This window comes from Enhydra lutris, unplaced genomic scaffold, assembly GCF_002288905.1.
Source record: "Enhydra lutris kenyoni isolate GAN:26980312 unplaced genomic scaffold, ASM228890v2 scaffoldscaffold30, whole genome shotgun sequence".
NCBI classification, from domain to species: Eukaryota; Metazoa; Chordata; class Mammalia; order Carnivora; family Mustelidae; genus Enhydra; species Enhydra lutris.
In genome coordinates this window covers 5,859,073-5,872,345 of record NW_019154114.1, presented here as the reverse complement: position 1 = coordinate 5,872,345, position 13,273 = coordinate 5,859,073, and the positions used below count along the sequence as shown (strand labels likewise).

At 43.0% G+C, this 13,273-nt stretch overlaps 1 protein-coding gene and 1 pseudogene across 1 annotated transcript in view; both read right to left on the bottom strand.

Moving 5' to 3' along the window:
- The window catches only part of LOC111153063 (transport and golgi organization 6 homolog), a 197,320-nt gene that overhangs the window by 20,804 nt on the left and 163,243 nt on the right, over positions 1 to 13,273 (bottom strand). The window lies entirely within an intron of this gene.
- On the bottom strand, positions 11,975 to 13,198 carry LOC111153046 (annotated as a pseudogene).

Here is a 13,273-nt window from a genome sequence, read left to right as displayed (position 1 = left end):
TACACACTAAATAATAACTAATCCATAGAATGTATAGATTCTAAGTGCTTTACATCATTAAGGACGTTTAATTTTAAAAACAACTACATAAAGTGGTACTATTATTCTCCCATTTTACTATTATTCTCCCTATTGAGGAAATTGAGGTACACAGATGTCAGCTAACTTGTGCAGTGTCTCACTGCCAGTGAGGTATAATGCCGGGATTCAATCCCAGACATTTTAGCTCTAGAGTCTAGCCTTTAAGTCTAAGCCACTATGCTGCTCCGTTCTGTCTCACCACAGGCCAGTCTTCTCCACCTTAGGAACATAATCACTGAGTGAGTCTCACTTTCACCTATTAGATCTAGCAGGAAGTCAGTAAGTGGGGTGAAAAGTCAAGAAATAGCAGTGTAAGCATGCTACTCAGAAATATGGAAGTAAACATTTAAAGAAGTAATCAAGTTGAAAATAGTTGCTGATGGAAAGTGAGAATGGAGGTAAGAAAAAAGGATGGGCTATGGATCTTTGAATTAAGTTTTGTAAAACTGTGAATAACATTTTTGGATATAAAAATCAAAATTAAAAAATATGTTAATAAGATGAGTAACCCAATTAAAAAATGGACAAAGATTGTGAATGGACATTTCTCCAAAGATATACAAATGGCTAATAAGCTCATGAAATAATGTTTAACATCTTGAGCCACCAGGGAAATGCAAATTTAAACTACACCACTTCACACCCACTAGGATGGCGATAATCCTAGTAAATGACAGACAATAACAAGTATTAATGAGAATGTGGGGCATCTGGAACCCTCATGTATAGCTGGTGAGAATGAGAAATGACACAGCTGGAAAACAGTCTGGCAGTTCCTTAAAAAGTTAAATGTAGAGTCACCATATGACCCAGCAATTCCACTCCTAGATATACATCCATGAGAATGAAAACATACATTTGCACAAAAATGTATACATAAATATTCATGGCAACATTATTTAAAATAGTCAAATAGTGGAAATAATCCAAATGTCCATCAACTGATGAATGGATAAACAAATATGGTTTACTCACACAACAGATTGTTATTCATCCATAAAAAGTTACACAATCCCGATACAGGGCTATAATACGGATGCATCTTGACTACATTATGCTAAGTGAAAGAAGCCAGACACAAAAAGGTCACATAGTATGTGAATTCTTTCATATGGAATGTCTAGAAAAGGCAAATCCATAGGTAGAAAGTAGATTTGTGGTGGCCAGAGCTGGGGAATGGGGGTGGGGGGATGGGGAGGAGTGACTGCTCATGACTACAGGGCTTCTTTTTGGGGGTAATGAAAATGCCCTGGAATTAGGTGGTGGTGGTGTTTGAGCAATTTTATGAATATACTAAAAACCCTGAATTGCACAATTTAAACTTCTAAAAAATATTTATTTGCTTATTTATTTGTTTTTAAAGATTTGAGAGAGTGCATACCCACACACACAAGCAGGGGGAGGGGCAGAGGGACAAGCAGACTCCCCCGCTGAGCATGGAGAATGGTGTGGGGCTCGATCCCGGGACCCTGAGATAATGACCTGAACTGAGCCACCCAGGTGCCCCTTATTTATTTTTAAGTACCTCTATACCCAATGTGGGGCTTGAACTCACAATCCCGAGATTAAGAGTTGCTCTTCTGACTGAGCCAGCCAGGCACCCCTGGACTGCACAGTTTAAAAGAGTGAATTTTATAGATATGAGTTACACCTCAATTTAGGAAATTACGTGAGGGGAAAAAAATCCAAGATATGGCAGGAATGGGGCTACTGTGCTATTGATGAACACAGCACACTCATTTACCTCCCTTTAGGTCAGAGCAGCGGCCTGGCAGATGTGTCTTCATCTGCCTCCGCCTGGCTTTGCCTTTCTCCTGTGCAACTTCCCTTAGATTGGCTCTGACTCCAGCCCGGCGCCACTCCTCTCCTGACACCTTCTAGCCCTACTCTCTCAGACGCCGGCTCAGATCCTGGGACAAAGACGTCCCTGGAAAATGCCCCGGATACTGTCCAGGGTTATGTAGCTGTAAGCCCTCTTTAACTCAGCGGTTTAAGAGTCTGACTTCTGAGTTGCCATCCCACATTCAAATCTTGTATTTGACAGACGGTAGAGATCCTTGGAAAAACAAGCATTCATTAATGACTAAACATTTGGTTGTTAATGTGTGGGAATGAACATTTGAGAAGTTGTGCTTCTGGTCTGACTGGGTCTTAGGAAGGAAAAGATAGCAAATTATATTGGGCTTTAACAGAATAAGACAAGCTTCTAAATATATATAACAGGTGTAAAAAATCATCACAGTTTTTTTGGCAACCCCTCGCCACAGAGAAGTGATGAGAACTTTGCTATTTACAGAAAAAGTAGATGGCTGAATGGGAACTAGGACTTGATACAAGTCTCCACTCGATTAACTACAATGTTACTTTAAATATTCTCAGCATGGGAGAGAAACAGATCACTGCTTAATGGGTATTTTCATCCTCTACTGGTGTAATTATTTATTTTGAAATAATTTTCATTTGCTCTTTTTCTTAAAAAAAAAAAAAAGGTTTATTTATTTGAGAGAGAGCACGCAGGCACCTGTGAGACAGAGGGAAAGTGGGGAGGGCCGGAGGGAGAGGGAGAGAAAGGATCTCAAGCAGACTCCCTAGTGAATGTGGACCCTGACATGGGGCTTGATCTCATGACCCTGTGATCATGACCTGAACTGAAATCAAGAGTTGGATGCTCAACCGACTGAGCTACCCAGGCATATCTATTTTAAGTAAACTCTGCATCCAACATAGGGTTTGAATTCCCTTCCCTGAGATCAAGAGTTGCATGCTCTATCAACTGAGCCAGCCACAATGCCCTATTTGCTCTTTCTTTAAAAAAGTAAGAGGTTCAGGGGCACCTGGGTGGCTCAGTTGGTTGGGCATCTGCCTTTGGCTCAGGTCATGATCTCAGGGTCCTGGGATCAAGCCCTGTACTCAGCTCTCTGCTCAGCAGGGAGTCTGCTTCTTCCTCTTCCTCTGCTACTCCCCTTGCTTATGCTTTCTCTCTTAAATAAGTGAAAAATTAAAAAAAAATTAAATAAATGGTATTATTATTTGTGGTACTATATCCACTGCTTCATAGTGATAGGGAAGGAAGGGAGAAAACAATACCGCTGGAGGTCAAATCATGTCCGAATATAGGTTAAGTTCTCTGGTTTGATAACTACAAAACCATCTAGATTCTTCTACATTTTCCAGTCCAGTTGGTATCCATGAGGAAAAACAAGGTGATATATGCAATCATGAGATCCTCTCATGGAGTCAGAAAGCTGGATTCCACGTACTAAAGCCTGTCCTCCCAACACCTGAGATGACTGATGGTGTGTGCCTGGCATGATAAAGTGTAAGGTTCTGAAAGTTCCAGCCATGAAATAAACTGCCTATTCACTCAGATCGAATATAAATTTATCTTTGGTGGGTTTAAAAAAAATCCTTCAAAACCCCAGCAAATCTAAGGATATGATAGTAGCAGTGGTGGTGATGACAGTCGTCCTAACAATCCCACCAGCACCAACGATGAGGACTAACCATCATTACTGTCATCTTCTACATTTACAACCCTTAACAGAGGCAGAGTGTCACAGGTCATCCCATCTAATCCTCACCACATCCGTGTCAGGGGGATAGGGCTGATGTGCAAGTGAGGTTCAGAGAGGTTAAGAGATTTGCACCAATCCCAGAACAGGCACCAAGTCCAAGAGTCCAAAAAATTACTCCATGTGGCTCCTTATTCTTTCAAGTGTCAGAAATAAGTTCTTTCAAGGTAAGGATGTCAGAAACACTGCTTCTCTTGTCTTCCTGAGGCTGGAGTATGTGGTACGGACACTTAAAGGAGAGAGGGGGGGGGGGGAAAGGAAGAATGGGATGGAGAAGAGATACCCCACACAGAACAGGCTTCTCGAGATGCAACAATAATGAACAGGTGGAAAGCATAGCACAAAAGAGAAGGGACTATGGAATCCTAGGGGCCCCGTATGGGTTAAATTGTGTGTCCCCACTGCTGAAAGATACAGTGAGGGCCTAACCCCTAGCACCTCAGAATGTGACCTTATTTGGAAACAGCCATTGTGATGTGACTAGTTAAGGTCATACTGGAGAGGGGGCCCTATTCCAGAAAGGAAGAAGGAAGCCATGTGAAGACAGAGACACATGGGGAGAACGCACGTGATGACAAAGGCAGAGACTGAAGCTATGTGGCTCCAAGCCAATAAATGGCGATGACCGCCCGCCGAGCACCGGAAGCCAGCGAGAGACAAGGAGGAACTTCCCTACAGGTTTCAGAAGGCACGCGGCCCTGTGGACACTTTGAGTTTGGCCTTCTAGCCTGCAGAACTAGGAGACAGTAAAGTTCTACTGTCAGTGGTACTTTGTTAGGCAGCCCCAGGAAATGACTACAGAGTCCGAGTGGATCCTTTCTTCTAAGACTGAAATGGAGCGGCAGCATCTCCACTGTCTGAGAGAGAAGAAGAAAGTGATTGGGGGAAAGAGACCATTTATAAACCTAGGACTTAGTTGAAAGTCCCTCTAAGCCTCTGTCTCTCTTGACACTGTGAACGGTGTCCAGCAAAGGCTGAATTCTTATTAAATGTCTTTTAGGAATAATACCAACACTGTAAACAGCCAGGCCCTGGCCAGTAGCAGATGATTGACAGAACTGCTACCTTGGCCCAGCGGTCGGAGCCTTACGCTCCCAGAAAGGGAGCAGGCTCTTTAATTTCAGTCCTGGAGGGGCTCTCTCTCCCAAGCACTTTTTCAAAGTTTATGGGGAAATAATTATTACCTGGATCTCAGTCATGTTTATATAAATGTTCTTTTCATTTACTCCTCACATAGGGCCTTCAAGCTGCTAAAAAGAGCAATGTGTGAAACTGGCTCCAGGAAGGAAACTGGGCCCGTTTACTGTACTCACAGCACAAAAACCACACCAAATGTTGTCAAAATAACTTTCAGGATAGAACAAAACCAATAAAAGGAAGGAAAAGTTTCCATTCCGTGTGTCCTTTACTTATAACTTGCCATATGTGCTGTGTCAGAGATTAAGGGCCAAGTCCTCCTCGGGTCTCCGTTCTCAGTCTAGACAGACAGGAAACAAGGTGAACCTGGGACTCACGCACCCAATCTTTTGGACGGACCACAGGCAACTGCTGTAACCAAAAGTGCCTAACATCACACTTGAGCCGTTTTGGTTTTTTTTTTTAAGGCCAGGGTATGCATTTTCTCTGACAAAGAACTAGGAGAGTAACCTCTGAATACACAAATGGCAGTGAAACCACTCTTCATAATGTTATCAGGAAGAGGCTTATGTCATCAGAGCCTATCACTGGACTCAAAGAAGGAATTCAAAATCATTCCTGGGGGGAGGCCTCAGTTTAGCTCAGAACCTGACTCAGCCATCAGTTTATAATCAATCCCAAACTCTTCTCCCTAAAGATGTTTCCATGGTTTGCTTATTTTTGAAGACAGGACCTGGTGTTAAGATTTGTTTATCAGGGTGCCTGAGTGGCTCAGTGGGTTAAGCCTCTGCCTTCGGCTCGGGTCATGATCCCGGGGCTCTAGGATCAAGCCCTGCATCGGCTCTCTGCTGGGCAGGGAGCCTGCTTCCCCCTATCTCTCTGCCTGCCTCTCTGTCTACTTGTGATTTCTGTCTGTCAAATAAATAAATAAAACCTTAAAAAAAAAAAAAAAAGACTTGTTTATCACCTTGAAGGAATGAATTCTAAAGCCTACTACTTATCTCCTATTAGACATAGTATAGACTGTTTTTTTTTTTTCACCTAAAATGAGTGATTAGAAGGAATAAAAGCTATGCTCTAGGAATTACCTTTTACTATTAAAAAGCAAGGGAGAGGGGCGCCTGGGTGGCTCAGTGGGTTAAAGCCTCTGCCTTCGGCTCAGGTCATGATCCCAGGGTACTGGGATTGAGCCCGGTATTGGGGGGGGGGGTCTCTGCTCAGCGGGGAGCCCGCTTCCTCCTCTTTCTCTGCCTGCCTCTCTGCCTACTTGTGATCTCTGTCTGTCAAATAAATAAATAAAATCTTTAAAAAAAAAAAAAAAGCAAGGGAGAAAGTTTCAATAAAATGCTAGCACATTTTTTAAAAAAGATTTTCTTTTATTTAAGTAGGCTCCACACCCAGTGTGGAGCCAAATGCGGGACTTAAACTCACTACCTTAGATCAACACCTGAGCTGAGATCAAGAGTTGGAGCCTTAAACAACAAAGCCAGCAGGCACCCCTGAAGACTGATCTACATTTTTGGTTTCTGCTTAGTTCATGATCTCAGGGTCATGAGATCGAGCCCCGCATTAGGCTCCATGCTCAGTGGGGAGTCTGCTTGGGATTCTCTTCCTCTCCCTCTGTCCCTCCCCTACTCCACTGAGTACAGTTTCTCAGTCATACAGGAATGAATGAATGAATGAATGATTGATTGATTTTATTTTTCAGTCATCTCTATTCGCATTGGGAGGCTTTGAACTCAAAACGCCAAGATCAAGAGTCACATAAATTGCTGCTACATTTAGTCACTGTAAACCCATGTGCAAAGTTCTCAAGTACTTCACAGTTCTTGTAGGAAGTCAGCTGTCTGTAAACTGTGTAGAGGACTGTAGTAGTAGCTACCTAAATAAATCTAGAACTACAGTCAGTCCCAAAGTACTCATCCTTTTTTTAGGATCATCAGCTCTTTTTCCCTACTGCCTACAGCCAATTCTCATTATTTATGATAGTTATGTTCTATAAAGTTGCCATGAACACTGAATTAGTGTTCATCTTCAGTATCAGTGGATACTGAACCATGGCTCCTAGGGGAAATACAGGTTTAGGTTTCTGAGAGCCTCTGGTCACTCCAGATCACTTACCTTTTAAATCTTTTTTTTCTCTCTTCTTCACATTTGATCATCTCTATTGTTCTGCTTTTAATTCTATTCAGTGATTTAAAAAAAAAATCTCAGGTATTATAGTTTTTAGTTCTAGAACTTCCATTTGGCTTTTTTTTTTAATTTTTTTATTTTTTTTTAAAGATTTTATTTATTTATTTGACAGAGAGAGATCACAAGTAGGCAGAGAGGCAGGCAGAAAGAGAGGAGGAAGCAGGCTCCCTGCTGAGCAGAGAGCCCGATGCGGGGCTCGATCCCAGGACCCTGAGATCATGACCTGAGCCGAAGGCAGTGGCTTAACCCACTGAGCCACCCAGGCGCCCCCCATTTGGCTTTTTAAAAAATTATTTCTATTTCTTCATTTTTTTAATTTTTAGAATTTTTTATTTAAATTCAATTAATTAACATATAGTATATTATTAGTTTCAAAGGTAGAGCTTAATGATTCATCAGTCTTACATAATATTTGCTGAGATTTCTATCTTTTTATTAATGATAGGCATTTTTCTCTTCTACTTCATTAAGGATAATTATAATAGCTACTTTAAAATCCCAACATCAGGATTACCTTGGGGTGGTCTCAGTTGATTTTCCTTTCTACTGAGAATATTTACATTTTCCTGGTTTTTCATATATTGAGTTATTTTTGGCTATATCCTGGACATTATAAATGTTAAATTAAGAAGACCCTAGATTTTGATCTTCTCCAATTAGTGGTTTCTGCTGCTGCTTCTTCTTTGTTTAAAGTGGGCACTTATCTTGCTCGGTTCAGGGGTCAGTTCTACATGTAGGCAAACAGAATTTGGGATGCCTTTCTCTGGATCTACCCATTCCAGGATATTCCACGATTTCCCTTCTCTGTTCTGGAGCTGTGGTTTCCCAGATTCATGTTCTGGATCTCCAGGCTAGAAAGACTGTGATATCTCTACCAGTGCCCCCCTGTATTGATTGTATGTGTTCCCAAACAGCCTTGTCCCTAGGTTAAAAGCCAAGAAAACGGATGGAAACTGACTCTGTCCAGGGCCTCTCCTCTGAGCACGAACTCCCTATGAGAGTCTGCAGCTGTGCGCTCAGTGTCTCAAGGCGGCTGCTTACTATAGTATGTCCAGAATTTATAGTTGTTATCTGAAGGAGGGCTTGGGTGGTAGGCTATTACTCAGCTGTTTCTGCCCCAATTATTCATTATTGTCTTTGGAATGTATTTATGAAAATGGATGTTCTAAACATCCATAATACTTGAAATAAACAAGTCACTTTGCAAAGACCTGGGAAGTTAGTTTGCAAAGACCTGGATAGTTAGGCAGAATTTTTTTCATTCTGTTGCTCAGCTTACCCTCTCCATGCTAGGAGGGCTGTTCTTAACTCTGAGGCCAACAGAAGGCACAGGTCTAAACATACCTCCTCCCCTGAGTACTCCTAGTACATTTAATTTTCAAGAAGGGTAAGGTAGAATGGGTTAAAAGGGAGCTCCTTCTGGTTTCTCCTGGGCTTCAGGCTATCATGGGAATAAATTAGCAGTTACCAGATATGGTCATAAGGTCAAAACAAGGCTAAGCAGAGAAAATAAGTTTTTCATTAAGAAAGTGAATACAGGGGTTGGGAGAACCAGGTGGTGGGTATTAGAGAGGGCACGGATTGCATGGAGCACTGGGTGTGGTGCAAAAACAATGAATACTGTTACACTGAAAAGAAATAAAAAATTTTAAAAAATTATTAAAAAAAAAAAAAAGAGAAAGTGAATACAGGGGCGCCTGGGTGGCTCAGTGGGTTAAAGCCTCTGCCTTCGGCTCAGGTCATGATCTCAGTGTCCTGGAATCAAGCCCTGCATCGGGCTCTCTGCTCAGCAGGGAGCCTGCCTTCCTCCTCTCTCTCTCTGCCTGCCTCTCTGCCTAACTGTGATCTCTGTCTGTCAAATAAATAAATAAAATATTTAAAAAAGAAAGAAAGAAAGTGAATACAGTGTCTCCCTCCAGTGTGGATATTGTATTGATTGCACAAGATTCTGACTGCTTTCAAATGAGTGGGGGTTGTGATGTCTTCCCTTTGTGAACCCAATCTATCTCCTGATCTTCTGGACTCTCTACCTCCTCTCCAAGCGGCCAGAACCACAGAGGTTCTTGGCGGGCACATCTACCAGCAAGAGAAAATTCACTGAAACCTGGCATTATCTTTTGGCACTGTGTAACTTCAGAAATAGTGATTAGAAGAGGAAACACACACAGAGACACACACATACACACACAACTTCATCAGCAAAGTGGCATTTTCATTTCAGCTGTTCCTGGGGGCAAAACAGCAGAAAAGATAAATCCTAGATTGAAAGCTTTGTGGTGATCTCCGTTTCTCATTAAAGTGCCACTGATTATAATCACACCTACGATTACAAGATTTAACACACCTGCTCTTAAGGATGCACCAGGAAAAGGAATCCTACATTCATCCCATCCCATTTCCTTTTCTTTACTCACCGAGTAAGCACAATTTATAAATTTCAGTAAGCGCAAGACAGAGCTGGTTTGGAGAACAGAAGACAGGTTTTCCACTCACGTGGTTTTTTGAAAGTGACAATAATATTCCATGGACACAAATTATTTTAGCACTGGTGAGACCAGGAGTGTTGCTTTCATTGGCTCCACACAGATGTGAGAAATCTAGATGGAGTTTCTATTTCTTCTCTCACTTTACTAGCCAGATACTTTGCTGTGCACATACACATACACTCACTCTCTCTTTCACTCATTCAGTAAGGGTGTGTGCACTTATAGAGGTTTTTTTTGGCCACTTTTGTCAAAATTCATTTTTATTACTAGAAAATAAACATTCATTCCAGTTTCAGTTGTTATACCTGAAGTTGCTAATAAAAAAAAAGAATTTAAAATAATCACTTGGGGTGCCTGGATGGCTTAGTGGGTTAAAGCCTCTGCCTTCGGCTCAGGTCATGATCCCACAGTCCTGGGATCGAGCCCCGCATCGGGCTCTCTGCTCAGCAGGGAGCCTGTTTCCTCCTCTCTGCCTGCTTCTCTGCCTACTTGTGATCTCTGTCTGTCAAATAAATAAAATCTTTTAAAAATAAATAAATAAATAATCACTTAATCAGGGTGCCTGGGTGGCTCGGCTCAGGTCATGATCCCAGGGTCCTGGGATCGAACCCCATGTCACTGGGCTCCCTGTTCAGTGGGAAGCCTGCTTCTCCCTCTCCCTGCCACTCCCCCTGCTTATGCATACACTAGTGCTCTCTCTCTCTGTCAAATAAATGAATAAAATCTTTTTAAAAATTCACTTAATCATCCTGTTTTGATTAAGACAATTGAAACTGTGGCTTAAAAAAAAAGAAAAATTCAGCGGGGTGCCTGGGTAGCCCAGTTGTTTAAGCGTCCAACTCTTTTTTTTTTTTTTTAAAGATTTTATTTATTTATTTGACAGACAGAGATCACAAGTAGGCAGAGAGGCAGGCAGAGAGAGAGGAAGGGAAGCAGGCTCCCTGCCGAGCAGAGAGCCCGATGCGGGACTCGATCCCAGGACCCTGAGATCATGACCTGAGCTGAAGGCAGCGGCTTAACCCACTGAGCCACCCAGGCGCCCAGCGTCCAACTCTTGATCTCAGCTCAGGTCTTGATCTCAGTGTTGTGAGCTCAAGCCCTCCACAGGGCTCCACACTGGGCATGGAGCCTACTTTAAAAAAAAAAAAAGAAAGTGGGGGTGCCTGGGTGGGTCAGTGGGTTAAAGCCTCTGCCTTCGGCACAGGTCATGATCTCAGGGTCCTGGGATCGAGCCCCGCATCAGGCTCTCTGCTCAGCAGGGAGCCTGCTTTTCCCTGTCTCTCTGCCCGCCTCTCTGCCTGCTTGTGATCTCTGTCAAATGAATAAATAAAAATTTCTAAAAAAAAAAAAAAAAAAAAAAAGAAAGCAAGAAAAAGAAATATTCAGCACCATTTGCTCATAGGCCTTTCAGTATTTGTTCTTAAAGTTCCTGGAACTTTCCTATCTGTAAAGTACAGGGATTACTGAACTATATGAGGAAGCCTCTCTGGGACAACCAATGAGAAGTTAAGCAACTGTCATAAAAGGAATCAATGTATATTTAGCATGGTAACTTGGACTACACAATGATCCCCTCCCCTCCAACTCAGGAGGGACATGCTTCTAAGCACTGAGGTACAAAGAGTCAGACTGTTATTTGCTGTTAGAATTAGCTAATAACAATCTCTGGCACAAATGCTACTGGTTCATAATATCCTGTGATTTTAGGAAATTCTGTAAATAGTTTGGATTGAATCCAATTTATTCAGAAATTAAACATGTTTAAAAGGTTCACTACTCTGCCAGAGTATCTGTTGGTTTAGTACCCTTATAAAATATATATAATATGTGTCGATAAATCATAGTCTTAAAGTATACTTAGAATACTGCATTTTTCAACCCAAAACCTATTTTAAAAAAATGTCTATAATTAAAAGCAGCTGATGAAATGAAATCCAAAGTTATGACAAGGGAGACTCACTCTCACTCACTCTAAGCAACACTTGAAGCTGTGTTGCTTAGAGAACTTTGAACAGCATGTGGCCTCAGAGCCATTCAAGGACAGGTTGGGAGACACCCTTTCCTCAGTCTTCACCATAGGACTCCAGGCAAGGATGGGCCAGAAATGAGTACTTCTAAATATTTCAGCAGAATCCACAGAAGTGTTAAAAAGACTTTTAAGAATGTCTCTCTATCTATATCTGTGAGAAGTAATGCTCATCAGAGGCAAAAAGACAGAGGCAAGTCCATATATTCACTCAGAGGTGGGAAGAATGGAGGTGGACTGTTAGGACATCCTTAGCCGGAGCTTCTGTGGGCTTTTAACTACATGCTGACCACCCGTGTGAATCAAGTGGACTTTCGTGAGAGAACAGCATTTGGCAGCCAGGACCTCTCTGGGGCATATCCTCCTAAGAGGAATACACAACATAAGGAAGTCGGGGAGGTAACACAGGGAAGCTACTCTTTCCAGCTCAGAAGGAGTTGAGGAAGCCCGTATATGTATTCAGGAAGCCAGGGGATCCTCTAGCCATGGACAGTGTTCCTAGACAGCTCCAAAACCACTGGATAGACATTCATGGGATCCAACGGCCCATAGATAAAATGAATGGGAACAGTTACAGAAGCAAGAGCTCCCAACCAGCATCTTCTAAACGTCTTTCACTGGCTGATGTAGCCGCAGAGACTGACGGTAACTAAGTTCTGTCATTGTTGGGTATCCCTGCCTCCATGTTCCACAGCTCACTCTCAGAGCACTGGGTGGACGGCCCAAAGACTGGGGCGAGTCCTCGGGAGAATACAAAGAAGTTCATCTATCGTGTGAGGATGGGTGACAGAAGGCCTCCATTTTTGAGAAGCTTTTCGAGAAGGAGAGAGCCATCAACCACAGGCAATATGCCTCTGCTGGACAGCCAGAGACTCTTAACGGTAAGCCGACCCCCTACAGAGTACCTCCTGGGCAGTGATCTCTCTAATCGTGAGCCAAAGTTTGACTCTGTGGTTCTGGAGCCCCAGAGGTGCAAAGGTGCCTCCACAACGCTGGCCTGATCAAATAGGAGGAAGTGATGTGGCCTGATGGATGTCACTGAAGCCAAAGCCCAAGAAATCAAGGGCAATCACTCAACAAAACCTCGGGGTCAGACCTTCCCAAATCTTGTACCTATCATAGCTGGAAGCTGGAAACCCATGTAAAAGCTTATCTCAGGACTTACAATCACACCCACAGAGTCTTGGTAGAAGATGTGCCATCACTTGTAGGTGACAAATTTGCCTGAAGACTTGCAGGAGTGAAGAGCAGGAGAGAGTAGGTGGGGGCAGGTGGAATATACGGACAGGCAGTGAGCAGGGGCACAGCAAGTAGCCCTGCCCGAGCCCCCACTCCCTCACCCTGCGGAGGTGATCCTGGTGCGCCACAGCTGCGTGTTATCCCAAGCCGCCCGGCACAGCAGTGTGCAGCCCCCAGCTCCTCGGTGCCCGAAGCAGTGGGGGGCAGCCGTCAGCCGGGCACTGCCTGCAGCCCATGAGGGCAGTGCCGGCCGAGAGGAGTGAGAAGCCCCGGGATGTGCCGGTTGCCGCAGCCCCCTCACAGAGTTGTACAGATATATTTTAATAGTGTTATAACTCATATTTTAAACTCAAATTTTATTTTGAAATAACTTTAGATTTACAGACAAGCTGCAAAGACGGCACAGAGAATTCCTGTATACCCCTCACCCAGTTTCCCCCATTGTCAACAACTTACGTAACCATGGTGTAACTGGCAAGAGTTTTGCAGATTTTTTTTTTTTTTTTTTTTTTTAAAGTAGACTCCATGCCCAATGTGGA